We start from the raw sequence: 25747 nt of genomic DNA on the forward strand, positions 1-25747 counted from the left end.
AAAGACACCCATAGAAAGCAAATCTATAACAGAGCATTGCAGCTTTAAATTAAGCGACAATACCACTTTGCTTAGGTCCAAATATTAAAAACTCTTTCTTCTCAAACAGGAGAGAATTTCATTTAGCCCCAAAGGCCCCCATTAACAACAGGCAGTACTTTCAAATTCTTTAAAGTCTTTGAATCTAACAATGTCTGGGGACAAAGCTAAAGTGGGCCCCATATCATTTGGGGACACAAATGCTGCGAGCACCCTGTATGGCGGGGTCCAGAGCTGCTCCCCGTCTACTTCCAACATCCTGCTTTTCCCAGAGTGAACACACGTTGGAAACATTATTGATGTAGTTTTAATCTAACGAGTGGTGGCGTACAGACCACACCATAAGGTGCGCGACAAGCAATACAGCATTGAATACAACGCTCAAGAAACTGAACTGCAGCATGTGCTGAGACAAACAGTTACAACACCTGTTCTCCAGCTTCTGCCTCGTCCCTGGAGAGCGCAGCTACTTCCTACATATGAAATGAAAACCTACTTATACAAATATTCACAGCGGGACCTTACAACATCAACATAGCAATCATAACATTCATCTGCGGGCCAACATCTGGGATCATATTCCCACCACTGACCACCTACGCTAATAATGGCAGTGCTACTCTTCAGACACAGCTTGTGCAGCAAAAAAAATGAGAGGTGTGGATGATAAAACTGTACTCACTTTGCATTATTTAGTTCTACCTGGCTCAGTTCAGTACCCTTAGTTATTCCAGCTGGCAAGAGCAGGAAACCATAAATAGCCAGGGTCAGCCAGTGTAAGTCCCTACTGAGGAAGCTGCTGACAGCTAGCGACGTCTTTAGGGTTCTTAGCCAGATCCACTATAGTTCCTTTCCCTGTAAACTTGCTACAACCATGCAGATCAAGTTAGGAAACTTTCCCATAGACTAAAATTAACTCAAAAGAAAACAACACACATTGACATATATAATGACAAAGTTCTATTTATGGCTGCCAACAATGGGAATTGCCATGAAGGATATTAGGATTTGTAACATTGGATCCTAAAGTAGATACATGATGGCAATGCATCAGACTGCAGAATATAGTGTGATCTCATTGCTCTCTATCTCGCCACTATTTGTTTCTGGTTTAAACATTGAAACAGAAGTAGGGCGTTGAGCCCTTCATGTCTGGTCTGCCATTCATTTAGATCAAAGACTAACCTGTACTTCAACTCCATTTACACGGATTTGTTCCAGATCCCATGACACCCTCACCTATTGATATTCTTGAAAATTTCATTTCACTCAACATCCACTACATTTTGGAGGAACAAGTTCCAAATTTCTACCACCTTTTGTGCGATTAAAAGGATATTCCTGATTTCTCCCTTAAATAGCTCCAATTTTAAGATTATGCTCTCTTGTTCTGGATTCCCATACCAGAGGAAAGAGCTCCTCTGTATCTCTGAAATCCTTAACCATTTTAAAATCACCCTTTGACCTTACAAACTCATGGCAATACAAGCCAGGTCTATGCAACGCCTTCCTAATGTAACTCTAAGCCCTGGCATCATTTTGGGGTACACTGTACCCCTTCCATGCCCAATATATTTTTTCTGAGGTTCGATGTTCAAAAGTGAATGCAGTTTCCAGATGGGGTCTGATTAAGATTCTATACAACTGAAACATCATTTCCTCACTTTGAAATTCCAGTTCTATTAAGGTAAAGGCCAATGTTCTATTCCATTTGATTACTTTCTGCATTATAATTATTACACATCGGCTTTTCCCGATTTCGGAACCCAAATCCTTTCACTCTACTGCAGCTCATCTCTCAGCTATATAAAAAAAAGTCTTTCCTTGATCCAAAATGGATGACCTCAACTTCCCCACTTTGATCTCCACCTGCCGTAGCTTTGACCATTCACTTATGAGTCTGTGACCCTTTGTAACTTCCTGCTCCAATCTACTGTGTTTCCTATGTGGTGGCATTTGTTCTTGCATTAGAAGCTTCAGCAACAACCAATTTGGGCAAAAAATAATGTATCATTTGGTATTTCATTAAATCAATGCACTAAACTGAACATCAATGCACTGGTAATTCTTTGGTAAACGGTTACAATTCACTGAATCCAAAATAACAAATATGCTCCCAAGAAATGTACAGAATGTGTCAGAGTTTGCAAAGCCAACAACAGCTTTCAATTATTACATCAAACTACAAATCGCATCCTTGCCTTAGCAACCAAGAGCCCAAGTAACTGGCCCATTAGCATTGGAGGTCAAGATGACCTAATTACACAGTTGAGGTGGAACAACTCAGTAAAACAGAAAGCAAACAAACGCCCCATACATACCTACCTACCTACCTGTGTGTGTGTGGCCTGTTATATAAATGGATACCATGCAAACCCCACCTGACTGATCTTGTGCCAGAAGTCACTGCTGACATCACAGAATGCTTAGTTCAGACACGAAATAACTGACAATCTGCCAATTTACAATATATTAATATCTCTTTTACAAAACAATCCATTTAGTTATTTTAAAACAAAGCACCCAGTTGATTTGGTTCATTTCCATACTCAATACATATCCATTTTGCGAAGCTTTAAATAGAATTAAGAGTAAAATTGACTTAAAAGCAAAATAATTTTTCATTTCTGAAGCTACTCCAGGCTTCAGGCAGTGTATTCAACACTGGTGCTATTCAAATATTAAGACAGACCAATGACAATACCTGCTTTGTTCTCAGATTTATTGTGTTCAGTCGCCTGTCATTTTAGAGGCACCGTCTTTCAAAGCCTTTAGGCACAAAGAATCCTGAGGTTTTCATTTGGACCAATATGAACTGCAGGTAAACACTGATCCAATCTCCTCTGTCCTGCAGCAACCAATCCCACACACCTTGCTTCAAGCTGGGGCTAACAGCATATTTTTTTCTTGGTCTAAGGAAACTCCTTTGGGAGAAAGTCTACAACTTCATCCAAACCTGATAAACATGGCAACCATTTGCCATTCAAACCTCTGGATGCAATCCTGCCTGCTCAGCGAGGAGATTGAAAGGCTTTCGCTACAGCTTCGAACAGTGTTTTATTTCCTAAGTGTTTGAAGATCTTCATCACAGCCATCAAACATCACAGCCCAGATACATCGAATGCCCACATTTCACTCAGTACACGCAAAGATCTCTGAGACTTTTAGCATGCTAATCCGGAGAGAGAGCACACTAAAGCCAGCTCATGATGACTTCGCTATTCAGGCCTGGAAGGTAGCAAGTTCCATCTGCCATCTGCACTGAAATTATCTTTAAAGAGAAGAGGAGGAAATGGGTCGTTATTGTCTTTGCCGCCCTGGGCTAGGAATCTACCTTCTTGCAGAGGTCATAAGATAGCTATCAGAAGTGAAAACTTGAGCTGATTTTTCTTCAGCTTCCCCACTCCTGGCACAGCAATATTGAGACCAGCTTCTGTGTCCCTATTCCCTCTCGGGCTGAGCTCAGCCAACACACGCAGTGATCCAAAATGGGACCTTCCCTAGTGCGTATAGGCATGAAGGGGAAGTCCAAGTGCTATGCCTTGGCTCACATTTGCCCCTGAATAGAACACCACTTAAACTTCCTCTGCAGCTTTTCCAGTGTCTGTGTGCAAATAAATATTATGTGGCTTTGCATTCAGGTTTCCTCTGCTAGCACCAGGTGCAGTTCAGGGGGAAATTACCCCCATAAAAATCCGGCGCCACTAAATCTGGGCAACTCATTACTTTTTGTGTAGAGGCTTTAATCTGCTTTGATGTTGATTTTATGCCACCAGCCGCCAATATCCAATATCCACTTCTTCCTGAATGCCACTGGTCTTCCTGGTGTAGTAAAGACACAAGTTCCAACTGCAACCAGAGGCAGGAACTGGTGGTGAAGGAGCTTCAGTAGTGGGCAATCCATCCAGTACCCCTTCTCCTCACCAACCTCCCTAACTCCATCAAAACCAATCAGCATCTACTCACTGCTCTAAGCCTTTCCTACATATTTCCCAGCCCCTCTGATTATGCACCTTGGCTCTGCTCACCATTGTCCAATTGATTACATTGTTAAGATAAGAAGCTCAATAGTTGTTTTGAACAGGGGAACTGAACCTTCATCCTATCATTCATCCTGTGGCATAGCTTATTGGTGCTTAAGGATACATAAGAGGCCAGAATTGGATTAATAACATTACCATCACTAAATCCCCACCATCAACATCCTAGGGTTACCACTGACCAGAAACTTAACTGGGCTAAACATATAAATACTGGGGTTACAAGAGTGGGTCAGACACTGGGAATTCTGTGCCTAATAACTAACCTCCTGACTTCCCAAATCATGTCCACCATCTACAAGGCGCAAGTCAAGAGTGTGATGGAATACTGTCCTCTTGCCTGGATGAGTGCAGCTCCCACAACACTCAGGAAGCTCGACACCATCCAGGACAAAGCAGCCCGCTTGATTGGCACCTCATCCACCACCTTAAATATTCACACCCTCCACCACCGATGCACAGTAGCAGCAGTGTGCACCATTTACAGGTTACACTGCACAATATGCCAAGCCTCCTTCAACAGCACCTTCTAAACCCATAACCTCTACCACTTAGAAGGAGAAGGGCTGCAAACAAAAAAGGAACACCACGGCCTGCAAATTCCCCTCCATGTCACACACCATCTTGAATTGGAACTATGGGGTGAATTTTTATGGCAGAGTCGGGGGGTAAGAACGTATTGGTCAACCCCAGTACCCAACCGTCTTGGTAGAAAAGTTGATCGACAGGTCACCAACTTTAAAAAGGGCTGCCCTGCAGAGATAATACACTGAGGGCAGCAGTAACAAGGAGAGAGTGGGACTTCCACCCGAGGATCAGGAAGTCCCGCCCTAGTGCGTTGCTGGCCAGTCTGACTGGCTGACAGCTGTGTGGCCCCAGCAGTGCCAGAATGTAGTAGCGGCCTCTGCTGGGGCTACGAGGGGCTACAAGGTACTACAGAGAAGATAATCATGGATTCCGACTTTAAGGTACTTCCAGGGATTTTGATTAGGGAGGGTTTGGGTACCCCAATCAAGGAAGGGATGGGGTGGGGGGTTGGCTTTGAGGTGCCAGGGGGAAGGCACCAAGAGGGGGGTTGCCCCAATGGCCACAAGGAAACCACCCACCCCCCCACCCCCAAACAAAGGTGGTAACCCTCTTCCTCCCTGTGTTTTACCCAGAGTTGGAAGACAGCAGGCTGACCACTTTCCTTCCACCTTACCCCACCCGCCGTATAATGTCGGTAGAAAAGGAAAGAGGCCCTTAACTGGCAACATAAGAGCTTGAACAGACTTAAGGGCAGCTGATATCTTACCCGCCCACTGTAATATGGGGGACAGCTTGGTGGTAGGCAGCAAGGTGGTGGGCCAGCCACCCGCTTTATTTAACGTGCCTCCCGCCTTCATATATGCCAGCAAGGGGAGGGGCGTGGGGGGCTGTAAAATTACTCCTATATCGACGAATCAAAAACCTCTTCTAACATGGCACCTCAACAATCATATAGTTACTCCCCACTCGCCCCACCCACCAATTTTCTTCCTATTCCTTCCGACTCACTCAGGCCAGGTTGTGGTTTCACATGCTGGATGCTCTGCAGTACCTATGCATGCTAACCTATAAAGCTGGCAGAATCTTACCAATGGCTGGCAGCTCTGAATATAGGTCTTGTGCCGTGTGGAGACAGATAAGAAGCTGGACAGGAAGTGTGCGGTTCATCAGCTTGTCAAAATTTAAGTTGCATTCTTAACACCTCAATCCATTTTCCAGCATTCTGGAACCTAGAGCAATCAATAAATTGTCCCAACCAACAGCATATTCTACAATTATAAACCATTTCAACAAAGCATTAATCTTTGTCCCAGACCTCCTTTAGCCAGATGGGAAAATACGTGGACTGGTTTAATTTTTAAATACAAAATCTAGTTTTTTAAGTAGATTCAAGAGGGTTAAGAGTTGGTCATTAAGATTGAGAAAAATCTGATTGGTTCCGACCAGCTTCATTCTTACCCTTCCATTACTCTGATTGGTTTTGGCAGTCTCCTGCCTCATGAACCAACATGATTGGTTAATACAAATGACACCCAGTTTCAATGGAAGAAAGCCAAGTTTTCTTGTGAAATGTGACTGACCTCACATGAATGGGAACTTTAACAGGAAAATCAGGAGGGCAGGTTTGGGTTGAGTGTGGTTGGGGGGGGAAAGGGGGTGATTGAACTTTCAACCTGTTTCTGGATCCAAACCCGCCTCCAACCTGCCTATTTCCGGCTTTAAACAAGGCCTGAAGGTGAGCAAGTGACCAACCCTCTCCAAGGAGAGGGGCTGGAATTTTAGATATGTTAATTAAACTATGAGGCAAGATTAGGGCTTCTCAGGCCTTTTACACACTAACTCCCCCAGCTCTGGCAGGTCAGCCAAGTAAACATTCAGTCCATGCATTGAAATGCCAACTGTCACTTTAAATCCATGGGGCTCACATGCATACTTTATTTATGTGGCCATAGTTCATGCGTGAACCTCAGAGCACTGAGATCAAGTAGGCTGTAGGCCACAGTAACCATCACTGCAGTTACTACCTGCACCAGACATGCAATAGAGAAGAATGTTTACTTGCCCTATCAAATTTTGTTTGATAATATTCCTGTGAAGTGTCTTGGGACATTTTATTACATTATAAATAGCATATAAAGCTAAGTTATTTTTATTTATAAAGGTTTTGCATGAGTTAAATTTTAGAAGTGGCAAAAAACAATAATTACAGATAAACTTACAAATCCAAACCAGTTGCTTTTAGTATGTGTATTTTCAGGCCAAGGTGACTGGATGGCAATTAGAAGCAGCAACCCTGGCTGATTTTTCTTTTAGCCGAAGCCAATTGTAGCAGCAGTAACTTTGCCCTTGGCAGAGACCAGTCAAGTCAGGGATATGCCTAGTTTGCGTGGTTCAATATCGCACTGCTCCATAGCCATGGAGAGGACCAACCAAATATCTCCAAGAGAGGTGACACTTAGCTTCTATACCCTCTTTTTCAGCTGTTTCTTGGTCTTTATTCACCAGCTCTGATTTTCTACAGCTGTTTTCCAGATGGACATCTGACTCCTGGAGTTTATTAGGTTGAAGATCTGCCTTTTCCCTGGATCTTAGTTAGTCCAACTGTGGCCACTAAACTACCTTTAACTCTGATACCAGGGATTTTCCTATCTTACCCAGTGACGCAATGAGGTAAGATGGTGTTTTACACGTCATGGTGTTTTGGCATTACATTGGGCTAGTTTTGTCACAGGTACACCTACAAGCCCCCCCCACCTCCCGGAACACACTTTTCTGCTGTTTCAGCAGGAGTGGAGTGGCATCAATGCTGTGCAAATCTGGGAGGGTGGCTGCGTTTAGGCCCCTAAGCAAAGACCTAGCCTATAATATAAAGACCCTTTTAATGTTTAAACTGCTGTTTGTTGTGTTGTACAGAGACAATGCTCTTTTAATAAGTCATTGGCAGTATTTACCAAGTGTGTGGAAACTTAGATACTGATTGCCTCTTCCTTACTGATCAAGGACCTGATAGAAACAGATTAAGCCCTTTCCTTTGTATCTCTCATACTTCACTGATACCCTGGAGGGAAGGAGAGTTCATTTTATCTTGCTCTCCTTCTTCCCTATGGGAGCGTACTGATTACTCAGCTATTTCATTTCAACCACATTTGATAGTTTTTCTCCCTTGAAGTTTTGGGATCGGATAGTTTCACGTGTGACTAAAGCCAAAGCTTTAAAAAGAAAATTGTTACATTAGAAAGAGCCTGAGTTTCTTAAATCTGAGTCTACTTACATATCGAGGCATTTGCCTTCCAAAAAATACATGAAGAAAATACTGAATTAGTAAGTGAGTTTGAATAATCCTGACAGGGTAAATTATAAGCCTATGCGTATGTTGACAAAAGATTGGGTTTGTGAGTATGCTATCAAGTCTGTCAAAGTGCAGTTGACCTACAGTTTTTTTTTTATTCATTCATGGGATGTCAGCATCCATGGCAAGGCCAGCATTTGCTGCCCAGCCCTAACTGCCCTGGAGAAGGTTAGGGTGAGTTGCTTTCTTGAACTGCTGCAGTCCTTTGGGTGTAGATATACCCACAGTGCTGTTAAGGGATGTATCGGTACTGCAGAGAATACAGCACATGAAACCACAGCCTGGCACGAGTGAGTCGGAAAAAATGGGAAGAAAATTGGAGATGTGGGGATGGGGGGAGCGGGAAGAGAGGGGAGTAACTGCATCATCGATGAGGCGCCATGTTAGAAGAGACATGCAAGGTAGGTTGTAGCTTGACACCTTCTGCCTCACATATTACCAACTGTGCCAGTGCGAGGAAGTTCCAACTGGAGAGGGAGAGGATATCAGAGTGACTGAGTCATCCCCGGGACAGCTGTCAGTTTGAAAGGACTTCTCTCTTTGGGCTACTTAGAGATCTCACATAAACATGCCCGTGCAAGAACAGCCTCTTGATCATTAAGTTATCATTGAGAATAAACAAATAGACAAAGCCTGTGTAAGCTAGCCTTTCAACTGAAGATCTGGTCTTGTATTCATAATCCTTTGGCCTTTCCTACCCAAAGGTCCCATGGTAGTTAATTCAGTTGAACTCATTTTCCTCTTCAATAAGCACAATGAAAGACACAGAACGAAAGCATTTGCAAAGAAACTCCTTGACGTGCTACAGAAAGGCCACACTGTTCTGGCCTCAAGAATGATTCAGAAACATTTTTCAGCTAGATTTCCAGCCTGGGGAGGGCCGACATTTTCTCGTGTGGTTGGAATTCTCCTGTCCAAAACTAGAAAAATGTCACATTAGTACAACATGCATCTAGCATACCTAAAACTTCACAAATTATATCTTCGGTATTCAGGCAAGCGAAGCGTCCAATCTTTCTGCATTTATAGGCAGATCAGGCGCATAGTTTAGAGCTCTGAGGGTCATTTAAAACAGCAAATGCTGACAGATTGTGGTGCTCTGATTTAAGATCTGTCCATCAAAGAGGCAGCAGTGCTAACAGCAGCCATTTTTAAACCGTCAAAAGGATAAACCAGGAATTAAAACAAAACGGAAGCATAATTAGACTGCAGGCCTTCACGTGTCATGAACAGGGTTGCCATGACTCCTGCTTGCAATTGGTGTGCAGGATGCAGTTTGGACACTCCTGGTCCAGATATGGCTGAAATCAGTACAAAGTCCCCCTCCCGAATTCAGGGTCAAAGTTCATCACATACTGTAAGCCGGAAAAAAAAGCATCAATATTCTGTTAGAGACGGAGTTTAACATTAAAGGAAAAAATCTTGGTGTGGATGTGCTTCTTCAGCATATTCAGAACTGGTCACTAGATCATAATATCTGTTCCATGAATGCAGCAGAAGCCTTCCACACACTGTGTGCTCTGTAAACACAAACTCCTGTTTGATGAACAGTTCAAAGGGTAAGCACCATACAGTTTAAGCGCTCCCTTTGGTGCCATCCCTTCAGGGCACTTTGGATATTGGAGGAGCCTCTGCCCCACAATACACTTGGGTATTTAAAGGAGTAATTTATATGCTTTATGTCAGTAAACCAATCCAAATCTTTTGAGTGCTACCGATTCAGCTCTAGGACAGGGTAGACAGAAAATGCTGGATACATAGAGGTCAGCCAGCACCTGAATAGCAAAGACAGATTTTCATGTTTCAACAGGTGAGTTCTGATTAAAGGTGCAGATCCAAAACGCCACAGTTTGTCTTTATTCTTTACAGGTGCTGACTGGCATGTTGTGTATTTCCAGCACTTTCTGTTTTTAATTTCGGAGTTCTAACATTTGCAATTTTCCTCTTTTATTCAATAACTACATAACACAGAAATAGATTCAAAAGGGAAACACTCCAACATTGGATTGGACAAATTTTCGATGTGCTAGCTGCTGCCTATGTTTCAACTTAATCAACAACCACAACTTGCATTTGCATGGCACCGGAACATAGAAAACCACCTTGTGTCTGATTATTCTTCTCTAAAATGCCAAAAGGCGATGGCAGAACCAAAGGAGATGTTAAGCGGAGTCACCAAAACCTTTGTCCAAAGAGATGGGCTTTGTAAAGGTTTTAAGAGGAGGAGAGATTTATGGAAGGCATTCCAGAGCATGGGGCTCAGCGGTTCAACTTCAATTTTATAATTCTTGTTCTTGTGAAAATATGCTGTAAATGTAAGTATTCATCTAAAAAAAAAATCTGCAAATGATCCATCTGTAAACTGTAAAGAACTGATGAATGATTCATCATATCAATTTTCTATACTTCTGCCACTAACATTTCCCAGAACAGTGAAGGTCACTTAAATTTAACATGAAAACATTTTTGGTCTCTGATTTACTGATTGCATGCTGAAGACTAGAAACCTGCACATTCTCTGCAAATAGACTACATCAATTTGCTCGAGGAGCTTTTCACCATAAATGAAGGAAGTGTAAACAATGAGTTGGATGAATTCTGAGGGCAGAAAACAGAAACATTATAAACGGATAACCATCTAAAGTAGTGTGCTTAGCTGCTCCAAGTTACAAATGTTAATACCAGTTGCATATGTCCCTTGAAACAGCTAGCAGCACAGGAACTCAGGCCTTCCATACCAGAATTTAAAACCATGAACTTTTTGGTGTCATCACAGATTGTGTATGACGGACTAGTCAAAACTTTTAAACAGCTTTGCCCAAATTTACAACTTCCTATAGATAGGAAGTTCCCATTTCTTTGCCTCTTAATACCCTGATACAGCTGTTCTTAAACATGGAGGGACCTTCTGTAAATACTAACACACTCTTAGGAGCCCATGAGTTAGTTTCCCAAAGACAGCGTCAGCTAGCCAAAAGAAAGCGGTGCAGAAAACACTGAAAATACTGTGTTAATACCTCAGATACACACTAAAATTTGTAATTTTAATAGACAGAAGTTGATTACCTGAGCACCCCAGGATTCCCTCGTGAACCTTGAACCTGTACCTAGGTTCTTAGCACTGTAACATCAAACCTGGCTCTGGTCAGTCACATATATGACCAAAAAGGTATTTGCAGGGTAAAGCTTTGAAGGGAATACAAGGCGAACTTCACACAACCTCTTTTCCCTGCAGATGACTGTGAAGCACTCAAACCTGAAATGTCAGTTTGGTTCAGTAGTACCTCTCGAGTCAGAACACCATGGGTTCAAGTCCCATGCTAACACTTGAGCTCATAATCCAGGCTGACACTTCAGTCGCATACAGTGTCATCAGAAATGTTGTATTTTGGGTATGATGCTTGGCACAAAGCCCTATCTGCCTGTTCAAATGGACACCAAAGATCCAATGGGGATGTTCAAAGAGTGGAGTATTCTTCCAGTATTCTAGCCAACATTCACCCTCCAACCAAGGCTATTAAAAATAGATTATCTGATAATTTATCTCATTTACTCCATGGGAACTCGGTATGGGCAAATTGGCTGCTCATATCTGCTTACAAAGCAGTGATTCGGCGTCAAATTTAAATTATTGGCTGAAAGGCAATTCTGAAGCAATGAAAGGTGTTATATAATTCCAAATGACTATTTTCCACTACTTAACACTGCAGATCATTATTAAGTATTATTCCCCTCTCAGGCACAAGACCAGAACAATAACTCAAGACTAAGCATCTAGAACATACACGAGAATCAAAGGACAGGAAAACAAATATTGACTGCAGTTGTGGGATACAAGATAAACTATCGCCTCTGGGGTTACAGAAGTGACCTCAAATGTGCAATATTGCCTCAGGGCGATTAGAACACACTCAAGGTCACTTCTGTGAACCATGGGTCAACAGCTAACCACTGCAACCCCCAACTGCAGTCAATATTTGTGTAAGTCACAAAGATATTCAACATTCCAAGCGCTGATGATTTCCTGAAGCAAGCTTAACTAGGAATGGACAGTGATAAGCCCAAACGATAATGGAGATTTTACAAGCATCTGATGGCACAATGGTTTAAAAAGTACCACATTACAAACATACCAATTAAGATATCCTGTAATAAAAAAAATGATTAGTCTTGACATTCCAGGAACTCCAATTGGTCTCAAACAAGAATATATATTTTAACCAATTTTCTACTGAGCTATTATGTTTGCATGGCTAATGGGTCATCCAAAGGTGGAGAGAAGAACTTAGAAATTTGTCTCAAACGGCAGAATTGTCAACATTTTAAAAAGAAAATCAATATTGGGCAGTTGGTAAGATACCACCCATTCTGCACTCCTCACCAGGAGAAACTTCTACCCCAAGGTGTTTTCAAGATAGTTAAGAATGTTTAGATACTGGAGAAAACCAGCTTTAAGGATGGGCTAAATGGGTTTATCCAGTAAACAGCCGGACGGACAGGGAAGGCCTGAGATAAAAGCAAAGTATTGCGGATGCTGAAAATCTGAAATAAAAACAGAAAATGGTGGAAAAACTCAGCAGGTCTGGCAGCATCTGTGGAGAGAGAAACAGTTAATGTTTCGAGTCCATATGGCTCTTCTTCAGAGCTTGAGGTTCACCTGAAATTCACTGCCCATTCTGCACTGCATTAAGTGACTTTAACTATGACAGTGGTTGGAGCAGTAGTGTGTGCATGAGGACAGGATGGAGCCTGGCTGTCATGTCCCTGAAATCACTGCTGTGAAGACTCATCATCAAGGCTTACAGATAAACAATAGCACAATACACCAGAGCCATGGAACTGTCCCCTAGCAAAGAATGAACATCTTCAGGAGATAAGGGTGCAGAAATTGGCAAGAAAAAGATTAAAAACACAGACTAAATGGAACCAAGCACTGTAAGATAAAAAGGCCATTAGCCTCTGCTTTTTCACAGGTCACCCCTGCCTACCCATGCTCTCACCATATCCCTCAATCCTGCTCTCCAGAAATGCATCCAATTATCACTTCAACCCATTATACTACTGTTTGCATTGAGCGTATAGTATATCTCCCCTGTTCATTACTTAACAAGCAAATCATTCTGCTGCCATTTCTCTAGCCCAATAACTACAGACACCATGCATTTTGATCCCAGAAAGTGCGCACTTTTTGGACAAATGATCACATTTAATGAGAAATATAGTAATGTTGAGCAATTAGAATATAATAATTTGAAAGATTTACCACTGCATCACATTTCAATGTCAGTAATATTGCATCCTATAAGTAGGGCCAACATAAACCAGTTTAAATCATTGTCACTTCTCTTCCTGGATTGCCACCTCAAAAAAGTTCTGCTCTTCTCCCCGATGTGATTTCTATTTCCTCTTTTACCCTTTCTTTTCTTTATTCTTTCATGGGATGAGGTCGTCATCTCTGGCAATGTGAGCATTTGTTGCCCTTCCCTAATTGCCCCAAGTGAAAACTCAGTGGCTTGCTAGGCCATTCACAGGGCAGTTAAGAGTCAGTCACATTGTTGTGGGTCTGGAGTCACACGTAGAACAGAGCAGGTAAAGATGGCAGATTTCCTTCCCTAAAGGACATTGTAAAAACCCATCTGGTTCACTTAAGATAGTCATGGTTACCATTACCGAGACTAGTTTTACATTCCAGATTAATTAATTGAATTTAAATTCCACCATCTGACATTAGCCTGGGCCTCTGGATTACTAGTCCAATCACATTAGCATAACGCCACTGTTCATCTTCATTGTTTTCTATCATTTAGTGTTTGATCGGGTTCCTTCTCCCCCTTTCCCTGCCTCTGTACTTGCTTAAAACCCACTACATCTCTAACTTTTTCCAATTCTGGCGATAGGTCATAGACCTGAAATACTGGCCGGGATTTTCCAGCCCTGCCGTGGTGGGATCAGCCGCGGGGGATGTGACAGGCCAGCCAAAAAGGTCGGCAGAATGGGATGATCGGGCAGCTGGTGGGGCCGGAAAAATCCCACCCGTTAACTCCCTCTACAGATGCTGCCTGATCTGCTGAGTATTTCCAGCACATTGTTAAGTAACAAAATCATGGCTTAAAAACAAAGCTACCACCCCGCTGGAGTATTGTGGATTCAATTCCCATCCATCCAATAGAAGATACGATTGACTAATAAAGCTCAATGTACCAACACTTTTATAAACCAGGAAGCTTCACTGAAAGGTCAACAGATTTTCAAACAATTTAATGAGACTCCAGGGATAAATTTTGAATGGAATGTAGTTTAGGGTAGAGCTGACTTCAATGTTATTGACTCTTGAGTACACCAAGAATAAAAAGCAAGTGAAATGCAAAGTAGTGTAGAAACACTAGAAACAATGTAGTGGAAATCGGCGGAAAAAATTGAATTGAAGTGAAAATAGAAGTATGAACACCGTTTTGTCTAACCTTAGTTGTCACTGACCTGTCTTCCAGGTCATTTGATATTTGATTGAAATAAGTTTGCTTTCACTGCTGAAAAGGAGAAAATTATGAAAGGCCTCTCATTAGGATTTTGTGGAATGTCTCCTGGCTCATGTATGACAAAGGTTGCAAGAAAAATTATCAAGACCTCCTCACAAATGCAATAAATGCCAAGCTCCTTATTTAACAAAGCATCTGCAAATAACCCGACAATAACTGAAAGAATTTTCATTTATATAAACTTCTCGCCCTTGCATTTATATGTCATCTTCTGTATTTTTGGGAGATCCCAAAGTCCTTCTGAAGTGTAGTCACTAAATTGTTGCAATCTGCCCACAGCAATGTACTAGATGACTAGATTTATGTTTTAGTAGTGTTGACCAAGAAAAAAAATGTTAACCAGAACATCATCCCGCTCTTCCTAAAATAGTACCGTGGATCTTTTATATCCAGCCAAACATCCAAAAGGCAGCACGTCTGACACTGCTGCATTCCCTCTTTACAGCACTCAAATGTCAGCTCTAATTATGCGCTTATTGTTTCTGGGAGTGAGATAACAGTGCTAGCAGTGAGCCAAAGATGGCTCCTTGGTCCCAATATTAATTCTGGGCCAGTTCTTGGGTAGCTTACTAACCTGGCCCATTTTAACTGCCCTACCACATGGTCCGTTACCACCAAAAGGTAGAGCTAAAATCACCTCACTTATCACAAATCTAAAAAATAAACTTGGAAGGAAAAGTGTGATCATTTCTCATTATAGTTTCTATTTTCTCACTTTTTCTGCACCACATGAGATACCCTCCCTGAGAGGGTGGGCAGGATTTGTGCTCTTAAACGCTGATGTAGCTAGTTCGCATGTGCTGCATCAAAATAGATCTTTCCAAGTGACCACATGTGAGCTAGGGGAGGTGCCAGTCCTGCACAATGCACCTCAGCTAACAACGTAGCTCAGATCAAACATTCTCCACATATAGAGGGTTGCTGGCACCGCCAGGCACCCGAGCCCAATGCAACACCTGTGTTGATCATTTTCAATTGGGACATTAATCAAACAGTAAAACCAGAAATTGAAGAGAATTATTGTCTCAGACTTCAGGGACTCCTGCTAAACAAATATTTTAAGCAGTGGAACATAGTAAAAAGAGGAAATTATGTCACTATGTCATGTGTTACTAGGAAACCACTGAGTTTGATCCCTAGGGCTGGATGGCTCCCCAATGTATTCCTGCTGCTGGGAATGTTTCTCAAGGATGGGCAGGGAAATAGATCAGCTGCCCATACTACGGAGACGGACAGCCAATTAAGGCCCCAATTAAAGACAATTTTGCTGCCTCCTCGGTATCTTGCCGCTGACGGAACTATCATCTCCCCCGCCACGAGCAGAGGGTGCTATCTCAATGGAGGTTGGGGGAAGTCTTCGGCATTTGAAATTCCATGCCCCAATGACAGGGCCACGGGTATCAAAGACCCACGGCCCAAACTGATCCGCCGGAGAGGTTTCCTCTTCACTCAGAGGCACTACCGCCTTTGCTCCTTGTCAGTTTTTAATTTCATGAACACCCCTGAAGGCACCTCCAGGTAAAGATGCCCTTATGGTCCCTGACCTGCTTCAGCAGCGCCAACTCCCCAGATCTGAAGGCCCTCTGATTGGGCAGGCAGCATTAAGAGTTCACCCACCATCCTTTATAGGACAGCAAACATGGAGGCAACCAATTAGGAGGCCGCATCTATCAAGATTGTGCCAACGGGCATGCTTCCAGCAAGTGCAGGCTCAGGAACACCCCCCCTTCAAATCAGTGCCAGTATCAGAGTCCCTAAGCCTGCGGTGAAATCCAGACCCTGGTCTTTAATTAATCCAGGTCACTGCAGTTAGTCTCCATAGAAAAACTGCCCAGGATTCCAACCCCTGAGTTATACTCAATGATCCCTGCTGGAGTTTGCATTTATGGGCATCGGATGAGGGAGAATCAGGGCCAAGTGTGATCCACCTCTCATCCTGCCACCTTTAGCCATTCCTTTGACCCAAATAATAGCTATTGAGTGAGGGTAACAAAGGGTGATTGATGTTCTGGGCTGTACTACCCTAGCAAGGGTAGAAGAGAAAAATCAGAAAAAAAAACCTTACAGATATTGTGGGGCCCAGATTAAAATACAAACAAACATTCTATGTACTGCAAGACAACTCAAAGAATTGTTCAGCATTTCAGAATAAGAACAGAAAGTCTGGAGTTACAAAAAGTCATTTCCGTCAACAACCCTGCTCTATGCAGAGTTCACTAATGAACATTGATATAACACCCTAGCCTAGCAGCTTCACTTGTTCGTCCTCTGCTTCACCAAGTTCCTTTCTCTACTTTTCATGGCCTCAATTCTCCACCCTTCTCCATAAATATTGATCCAGTTCCATTTAAAGACTGTCAGTGGTGTTATGGAACACTCGCTGCTTAAATGGGTGGGGGAAGACAACACTCAAGAAGGTTAAGAGCATGCAGGACGTAGAAGTTCACTTGTTCAGCACTTCTGCCATTTGATTGATTGTACATTGTATAGAGCCTGTCTAATGATGGACAATCTACAAGACACACTGCAGAAGTCACCAGTTACCTTGACAGTACTTCTCCCGTGACCATTGAGAAGGACAGATGCACAGAGCTGGATTTTCAATCCAGGCTCAGGAAACCAGTGCCTGATCATTTCTGGGTCCCAACCCCGAGCCACTTTCAGTGAATCTACACAATTTTTAAAAGCAAAGGCTCTAATTGGTCCAGAGGTGAGTTAGGCACCCAATTAGTGGCGCAGGGCACTGCCCAGAGGCAGAAATTAGTTCTGGAGAGTGATTTTCAAAGGCAGATAGAAGCTATGACTGGGCGTGCTTTTGCTTGGAAGAATGGAACAGGCAGGAGAGCAAAGAGCCAGAAGCCTCACAGTCCAAACAAGTCCAAATGGTCAGTCACCAGGTACCTAATCTGCACTTCAAGTGATAGCAATTTAGTGCTACCTCATGAGCACTTCAGTCTGACTAGTCTTTTTACTCCCCACCAGCACCACCACAAGATCTTAAATTAGCAGTCACAATCAGTAATAGCTCCCTGCTGTGATCCTGACAGCTGGGCACTAATGCACCCCAGACCATTTGGTCTTCACATTCTTACCCATAAAAATATGATTCTGCCCCTCTCCAGCCTGTTAACAAGCTCTTTAATGAGCTTAACAGCAAGTTAATTGGGAGCATGCCGCTTGCAGGCTCCCCTCCCACCACCTTCCCTTTAAAAATTTTACGTGACACAAAGGCGTTGGAAGACCAACACACCAACTGGGAGTGCCCACTCCTAACATCATGGGTAATTGAAAATCCAGCCCATAATTTCACGGGCACATTGTTACCTTCAAATTATGTGCCATCCTAAATTTGACATACATCGGTGCCATGGGAACACCATCACCACAAGGACCACAGCAATTCAAGGAAAAGATCTACTCTCAAGGCAACTAGGGGTGTGCTATAAAGGTGTGGCCATATAAGTGGCACCCACATCTCAGGAGTTCTTTTCTTTAAAACTTACCCCGTTATCCTATGGGGGAAAAAAACTTTTAATCATCTCTCACCTTGCCTGAGGTTTGGGAATTTTTCACTTGTGTGTTCATAGTTTAAGCTAAATACATTGCTTAATTCAACCTTCTTGTTGCTTTGCATTGTTTTCAAGACTGGTGTCATGTCTCCTCTCCCAGCCTTTTGTTCTTCTAATGAAAATAGTTTCAGCCACTTGACTGGATCTTCACACTAGTTACGCAAACTTGGCTCACATTCTTTCACTTGTGCCAAAAAGCCTTAGGCCCCTGTCACCCTTGTTGAACGAATACCCGTCTCCCATCATCATCACTCAGACAGACATTCTCTGAGGGAATTGCATTTGGCAAACCAACAGAAAAATATAGAAAATTGTAAGTTTTCTTAACAAAATTAAGCTTATGTTGTCCAGTGAAATTTCAGGAGCTTCAATGGCGATTAAGTCAGGGGTTAATTCAAAGTTTCAATACATGAGTTAATTCCAATGAAGAGTGATTGCCAGTATAAGTGCGATAGGTCAAATCACCACCTCCCTTAAAATAATTTCAATGTTTCTATGATAATTATGTGGTTTATGTATAAACAGTTTTAGATTTGTCCCAGTGGAACTTCTGTAGGGACTCAGTCTAAGGACTGAACTGTTATTTTCATGGCTATGATAGTAAATTGACACATAGCACACAAAGCAGACATGGGCATTATGTTATTTATGCCAATATTTTAGAAATATACATATAGCACCAAGTAGCTGTAATAGTAGAAATGTGGACTCCTAAACAGAGGCTCATCTGCAAGTGCTCGCATTGAACACCATTTAGATTCAGTTACTCTTTAGGGTAATTCTGTTGGCATCAGCTGTGGCTCTCTTGCCTCAGTCAGAACTTGAACACATCTACACTGATGTTCCAATACAATACTGAGGGAGTGCAGTGCTTTCTTTCAGAAGTGATGCTAAACCAAGGGCTTGTCTACATTCTCAGGTGGACTTAAGAGATGTCATTGCTCTATTTTGAAGAGGAACAGGGGAGTTAGGCCAATTGATCTATTAAACCCTTAATCAATATCACTAAAAACAGATTATCTGGTTGTTACCATTTTGTTGTTTGACCTCGACTGCCTTCAAAATCGATGCTCCTGTTTACAAATTCTTCCATTGCACTACCCCATGCTACCACCCAACCTCCTCCCCAGCCCCAAGACTCCCAACTTTAGCCTCCCGTGCATCCCTGCACCGTTGGTAGCACATCCTGCTCTCTGAGCCCCACACCATAGACCTCCCTCCTTAAAACTCTCCTCCTTTCTACTCCTCTCCCTTTTTTTCAAAAAAGGTCTCCTCGAAATCTATCCCTTCCATTTTGCTTTCTGTCACCTCCTCTGACCCTTCTATCACTGCTCAGCATTTACTAAGTGCCTTGGGACAATTATACACTAACAATGCTACATAATGTTGTGTTATTTTCCCTTGAATGGAGAAGGCAATGACACTTTTAGAGCTCATGTTTGGCATCAACGGACATTAGATTGACTGAATTCCAGTCATGGATTCAATGCTTCTAAGTAATACATCCCTAAACACTGAAAATGCTATTATCAGCTGAATAATGTTTCACTTGTGAACAGCACACGGGCATATTGCATTGAAATAAGATAAATTGCCCATAAGTCTGAAAGAGCAGAAGTCCTTTTAAATTGACCAGAGGCTGTGAATTTAACTTTCTAAATGGATTACTTGGTTGGCATTCAAGGAATGCATGCAATGTGTGCAGTAGTTATACAGAGCTACTTTAGCGCCAGACACCAGACACATTAAAAGGTAAACTGTGGTTACTTTTTTTTAAGCTTCTCTTCCACCAAAAGAGTCAACATGTACCTCCAACTGATTGTGCAACATCCCAAACATTGCGAGCCCTCATTTAGAGGCTGAACGCTGTACAAAAGGAATACTGACCTTTTAGGGCCATTTTCCATTCCCCACAACATACAAATCACTTTGATGACAAGAAGAAATAAACATTTTTTTTCCCTCAAATCCAGTAACCTTATAACTAAAGTTAACGAGGAGAAAATGGCAAGAAGGTTCTGTTCTTGCTGTCAATACAGTATTGGGCAGGGGGGCTGGGGGGAAGCGTTGGCGGAAAGAGGAGGGGGGGGGACAGAGGGAGATTAAGGCTTTGACATTTGTAAAGCCTTTGAGATTAACATACCAGAGCTGTCCTCAAGTTAAGGCTGCGCAATAAAATCACAACACCCTCCCTCCTGTCACCCATTTATTCCCAATTCAACTTATTATTCAGGTGCCTTCTTTACTTAGTTGACATAGCCAGATTGCATTCCACAATAAACCCGAGTTGAATGCCTCCTTTACATTATTGAAGCAGTTTCTTTGGCATGCTTGTGCTAAAGAATCTGCTAGCAATATTGTAGGATATATCGTGAAGCGGCAAGTTGGTCCTTGGACAGAGATATTGACGGCATATGCCTCAGGCAACAGCCTTTCACTATTACCAAGTAAGCAATACCTATCCTTAAAAAGGTAATAAAAACTCAGCAGGTCTGACAGCATCTGTGGAGAGAGAAACAGAGTTAACGTTTCAAGTCCGTCCGCTCTTCTTCAGAGCCATGCGGACTCGAAACGTTAGCTCTGCCTCTCTCTCTACTGATACTGCCAGACCTGCTGAGATTTTCAGCATTTTCTGTTTTTATCTTAGATTTCCAACATCTGCAGTATTTTGCTCCCAACCTGAAGGTGATCTATTAGTTCCGGTGTCAGCTCTGGCTCCATTGGTAGCACACTTGCGTCTGAGTCAGAAAGTTGTGGGTTCAAGTCCCATTCAAGAACCTGAGCACAAAAATCATCGCTGAAATTCCAGCATAGTACTGAGGGACTGTAGTACTCAGAGGTGTCGTCTTTTGGAAGAGACATTTAATGAAGGCCTCATCTGCGCCCCCCAGGTGGATGTAAAATAAAATCACAAGCCGCTACTGCGAAGAAGAGCAAGGGAGTTCTCCCCGTAGTCCTGGCCAATATTTACTCCTCGATCAACATCACAAAAAACTGACTATCTAGCCATTATCACATTGCTTGGTGGTGGGAGTTCATTGTGTGCAAATTAGCTGCCACATTTCCTGCATTAAAACTATGACTACTCTTCAAAAGTACAGGGGCACACCCCAAGTTTGGCTATCCAAAAACCAGACATTTTTGAAATAGCGCACTGGTCTACTTCCGGGGTCTGTATTATTGATTATCTTTCTGGCCAGTTTTTCCCCAGTCCTCTTCCTTCACTGAGTCCGTCCAGACTGTCTCTCTCAGAAAGAGGAACCTACACTTTTGTAGGTGGAGTAGAATCATTCTCCCAGTCTTCCAGGGGAATCTTTTCCTCAGGATTTCCTTGCTCTTGGCTCTTCTCCACCAGGCATCTTTCAAATGTGGGTGAGGATATGGCAATGGGGCAAGAGAAATGCACAACTGCTGGAGAACGCAATCTGACTCTGCCAGCCTCAGGGTCACTACCGTCATCGACCACACTGCCCAGAAAGGGCGATCAGGCTTTTGGGACTGCACCTTCGTTTGCAGTTTGATGCTTCTGATGAGGTCAGGTCCTTGGCTCAAGAAAGCATTGGATGGAAGTATCTGCTTTTGGGTTAACCTGGATCTTGATCTCTTTAGTATTTGCTTCAGGGCCTTTAGTCCATTCAGGGTCTTTATTGGTTTCAGGTACTGTACAGGTTGGACTTCCAAAATCTGGGGAAATCTGAAATTTGGCATGGCGTTGGTCCCAAGGGGTGCCAGATTTGGAACACTGTACCTGTACTAGAATACCTCAAAATGCTTTACAGCCATTCAGTGGTCGTGAAAGTCGTTATATAAATGCTAGTCTTTCTTTCTCTCTTACGTTCCAGCAATGCTACTGAAGGCAAAACAGTGTGACAAAGGCAGACTCAGGCTGCTTCTGAGCATTGATGCAAAGACATCATTCTTTTTGACAACTAACGCTCTACTGGAATGATGGACTCGGTCAATTAAACATTACTAGCATAGTAATGCTAACAGTGGAGACTTTGTCTACAAAAATGATTCTATGTCACCATTTTAACATGTGCAATTCACAATCATAGGAGGGACAGAGATAGTAAGAACATTTTTTTTCCTTAAACAAGAAAGAAGGAGCTACCAAAGTCATAGTGAAAGAAGAGGTAGCTGAGTCACTGGATGGGCTAAAAATCAGTATAGAGGAGGTATTAGATAGGCTGGCTGTACTTAAATTTGATAAGGCATCACGACCAGATGGGATGCATCGGAGGACACTGAGGGATGTAAGGGTGGAAATTGCAGAGGCACTGGCCATAACCTTCCACACCTCCTCGGAGGGTGGTGCTAGAGGTCTGGAGATGTGCGAATGTTACATCTTTGCTCAAAATATGGTGTAAGGATAAACCCAGCAACCACAGTCAGTTCAACCTCAATGGTGGAAAGCTTTTAAAAAATGATAATCCAGGACAAAATTAGGGCAACTAAGGATGGACAATAAATGCCAGTCTTGCTAGCAACACCAACATCCCTTAAACAAATCAAAAAGTCATTTGGATAAGTGTGGACTAATTAAGGAAAGCCAGCACAGATTTGTTAAAGGCAAATCGTGTTTAACTAGCTTGATTGAGTTTTATGACGAGGTAACAGAGAGGGTTGATGAGTGTAATGCAGTTGATGTGGTGTGTATTAAATACCTTATGGAGGTCCATGAAGTGCCATGTGACAGGCTTGTCAGTAAAGCTGAAGCCCATGAAATAAAAGGGACAGTGGTAGCATGGATACAAAGTTGGCTGAGGGGCAGGAGACATAGTGGTGAAAGGTTGTTCTTCAGATTTGAGGAAGGTGTACAGTGAGATTCCCCAGGAGTCAGTACTTGGACTACTGCTTTTCTTGATATGCATTAATAACCTAAACTTGAGTATAAAAGGCACAACTTCAAAATTTGAAGGTGACACAAAACTTGGAAATATTGTGAACTGAGAGGAGAATTATGATAGTCTTAAAGTACATATACAGGTTGGTGGAATGGGCAGCTATGTGTTAGATGAACTTTTGGTAAGAAGAACAAGGAGAGGCAATATAAAGGGTATAGCCTGGAGGGGGCAAGGAACAGAGAGACCTGGGAGTGTATGTGCACAAATCGTTGAAGTCGGCAGGGTAGGTTGAGAAAATAGTTAAAAAGGCAAGGCATACAGGATCCTGGACTTTATGAATAGAGGTAGAGGGTATAAAAGCAAGGAAGTTATAATGAACATTTATAAAACACTGGTTCAGCCTCAACTGAAGTATTATGTCAACTGCTGGGCAGCACAATTTAGGGAGGATGTAAAGGTGTTAGAGAGAGGGCAGAGAAGATTTATGAGAATGAGGGATTTCAGTTACATGGATACCTTGGAGAAGCTGGGATTATTCTCCTTAAAAGAAGATACATTGAAAGAAGATTTGATAAATTATGAGATTCAAAATTACGAGGTATCTAGGTGGAGGGTTGACAACCAGAGGATACAAATTTAAGATAAATAGCAAAAGAAACAACAGCAACATGAGAAAAGACATTTTTATAGTGAGCGGTCAGGATCTGGGATGCACTGCTTGACAGTACGGTGGGAATCAGGTTCAATTGTGGCTTTTAAAAGGCGATTTATATCTAAAGAGAAAAAAAATACAGGGCAATGGGTAAAGGACAGGGGAGTGAGACTAGCTGAGTTGCTCTTGCAGAAAGCAGGTACGGACATGAAAGGCTGAATGGCACCTTCTGTGCTGTAACCATTCTATGATTACATATGATGTGTGATGAATAACAACCACCATTAATGGCACAGTTTGGTGTGTTTTACAATTGCCAGTGCTGATAAACTATCAATCTGACACCACATTACAGATCCACGGTTGAGCATAATCAGGAACTGACAGGCGAAAGATATGGATGTGTTGCAGTCAAAAAGGATGACTTGCAGTTCAGAACTGGGATAGTCTTAAAGTGGATGAATAACTACAATCTGTTGTGTCATTCCAGAAAACGTATACAACACGAGTAATAGTGTAAATCCAATATCTAAACTTATTCCTCGCTTTTAAAAATAATACACAACAATGCAACAAGGACACACTGTAGGACTGAACATTTTAGGTTAACCTGCGCTACAACAAGCTGCAGCCCAAAAAACAGCCTACCTTACTTCAGCATGGATCCTGTAAAATGCCTACTATCTTAACTCAATAAAGTAACTCCATCTCTCGTGTTTCTCAAATTAGTCCTCCCGTGATATGTTATTGGGCTCCATTCTTGCCTAAATGGGATTGTACAGCTGGTTGTAGGTTGGGATTTGAAAAGTAAAATCGACAGCTTTTCTTTTGGTGAGGGTTCGAAATTGTTCAGCCTTCCCCTCCATTGTATCTAGTGATTGTGATTGTTTAAAGTTCCTCCTTCTCAGAATCACAGAATCACACAGTGCAAAAGAAGCCCTTTGGCCCATTGAGTCTGCACCAACATGTGATAAAACACCTGACCTACCTACCTAATCCCATTTACCAGCACTTGGCCCATAGCCTTGAATGTTATGACGTGCCAAGTGCTCATCCAGGTACTTTTTAAAGGATGTGAGGCAACCCACCTCCACCACCCTCCGAGGCAGCGCATTTCAGACCGTCACCACCCTCTGGGTAAAAAAGTTTTTCCCTATGGACAGGGAATGGTGGGAAACCCAATCCTAGGTTTTGTCCAATGCCAGTTGCTGGTAACCAAGCAATGAGATATAAAATATACAGCTTAAGGAAATATACGTAGATTCATCCAAAAAGTGGACCAAATTAAACAAAACTACATCCAGCAAAACAAGCTAGTGTCAGCACTGCCCTAGTTAGAACTAAATAATAGATGGTAAATATGAAGAGCCTGTTATGGGAAGTGCAGAGATCCTGTAAGTTACTTTTGATCATCGGTGCAATGGAAACATTGAACAAAACCTACGAGCGGAATTGAAAGAGACCTAATTTTATTTACTTGAGGATTCAGAATAAACACACTCCTGGCTATGTGCTGCTCGAAAGCAATTGAACTGATAATCCCTCAATTACATCATTGAAACCGAGTATGTCGGATCCTCAGAAGTGTAAAACTAGCTTGAATTTCAGAAACTGACCTTAACTAGAATGGCTCCAGCACCATTAATTTTTAACTCTTTTATTTTTTAATCCTGGAATTTAATGGGGGCAATGCTATCACGTAACATATTAACACTCTTATCCAAGTCACAACTATCCTGACTTGAAAATATAACGCCGTTTCTTGATCTGCACTGGGGCAAAATCATGAAACTGCAATATGGGAGCACCTTCAACACATGAACTTCAGCGGTTTAAGGCGGCGACTCACCATCACTTTCTCAAGGACAATTAGGGATGGGCAATAACTGCTGGCCTTGCCAATAATGCCCACATCCAATGAATGAATAATAATTTTTAAAAATCCTCTCTCTGCTGTATTTAATGGAAACATCAACTTATTTTAAATGGGTCAATGCCACTAATAGCAGAGAGAGGATGTGCTAAGCCTTGATATGATCACATCACTCTCAGTCATATCCAGGCTTTAATCTCATCACTGAAACAATTCAATTAAATTCAGATATGGAGTGAAGCTGCATTGGGCACCATTGGGTGAACTCACTGGGTCACTGAGTGACATGGAATGGCCAATTCTGGTATAATTTG

The 25747-nt window shown here is 42.3% G+C and overlaps 1 protein-coding gene across 3 annotated transcripts in view; it reads right to left on the reverse strand.

Annotated features, from left to right (window-relative positions):
- lama5 (laminin, alpha 5) overlaps nt 1-25747 on the reverse strand; it is a 266062-nt gene that overhangs the window by 231122 nt on the left and 9193 nt on the right. The gene's annotated exons all lie outside the window — the stretch shown is intronic.

Source organism: Cetorhinus maximus, chromosome 13 (genome assembly GCF_964194155.1).
Source record: "Cetorhinus maximus chromosome 13, sCetMax3.hap1.1, whole genome shotgun sequence".
Lineage (NCBI taxonomy): Eukaryota > Metazoa > Chordata > Chondrichthyes > Lamniformes > Cetorhinidae > Cetorhinus > Cetorhinus maximus.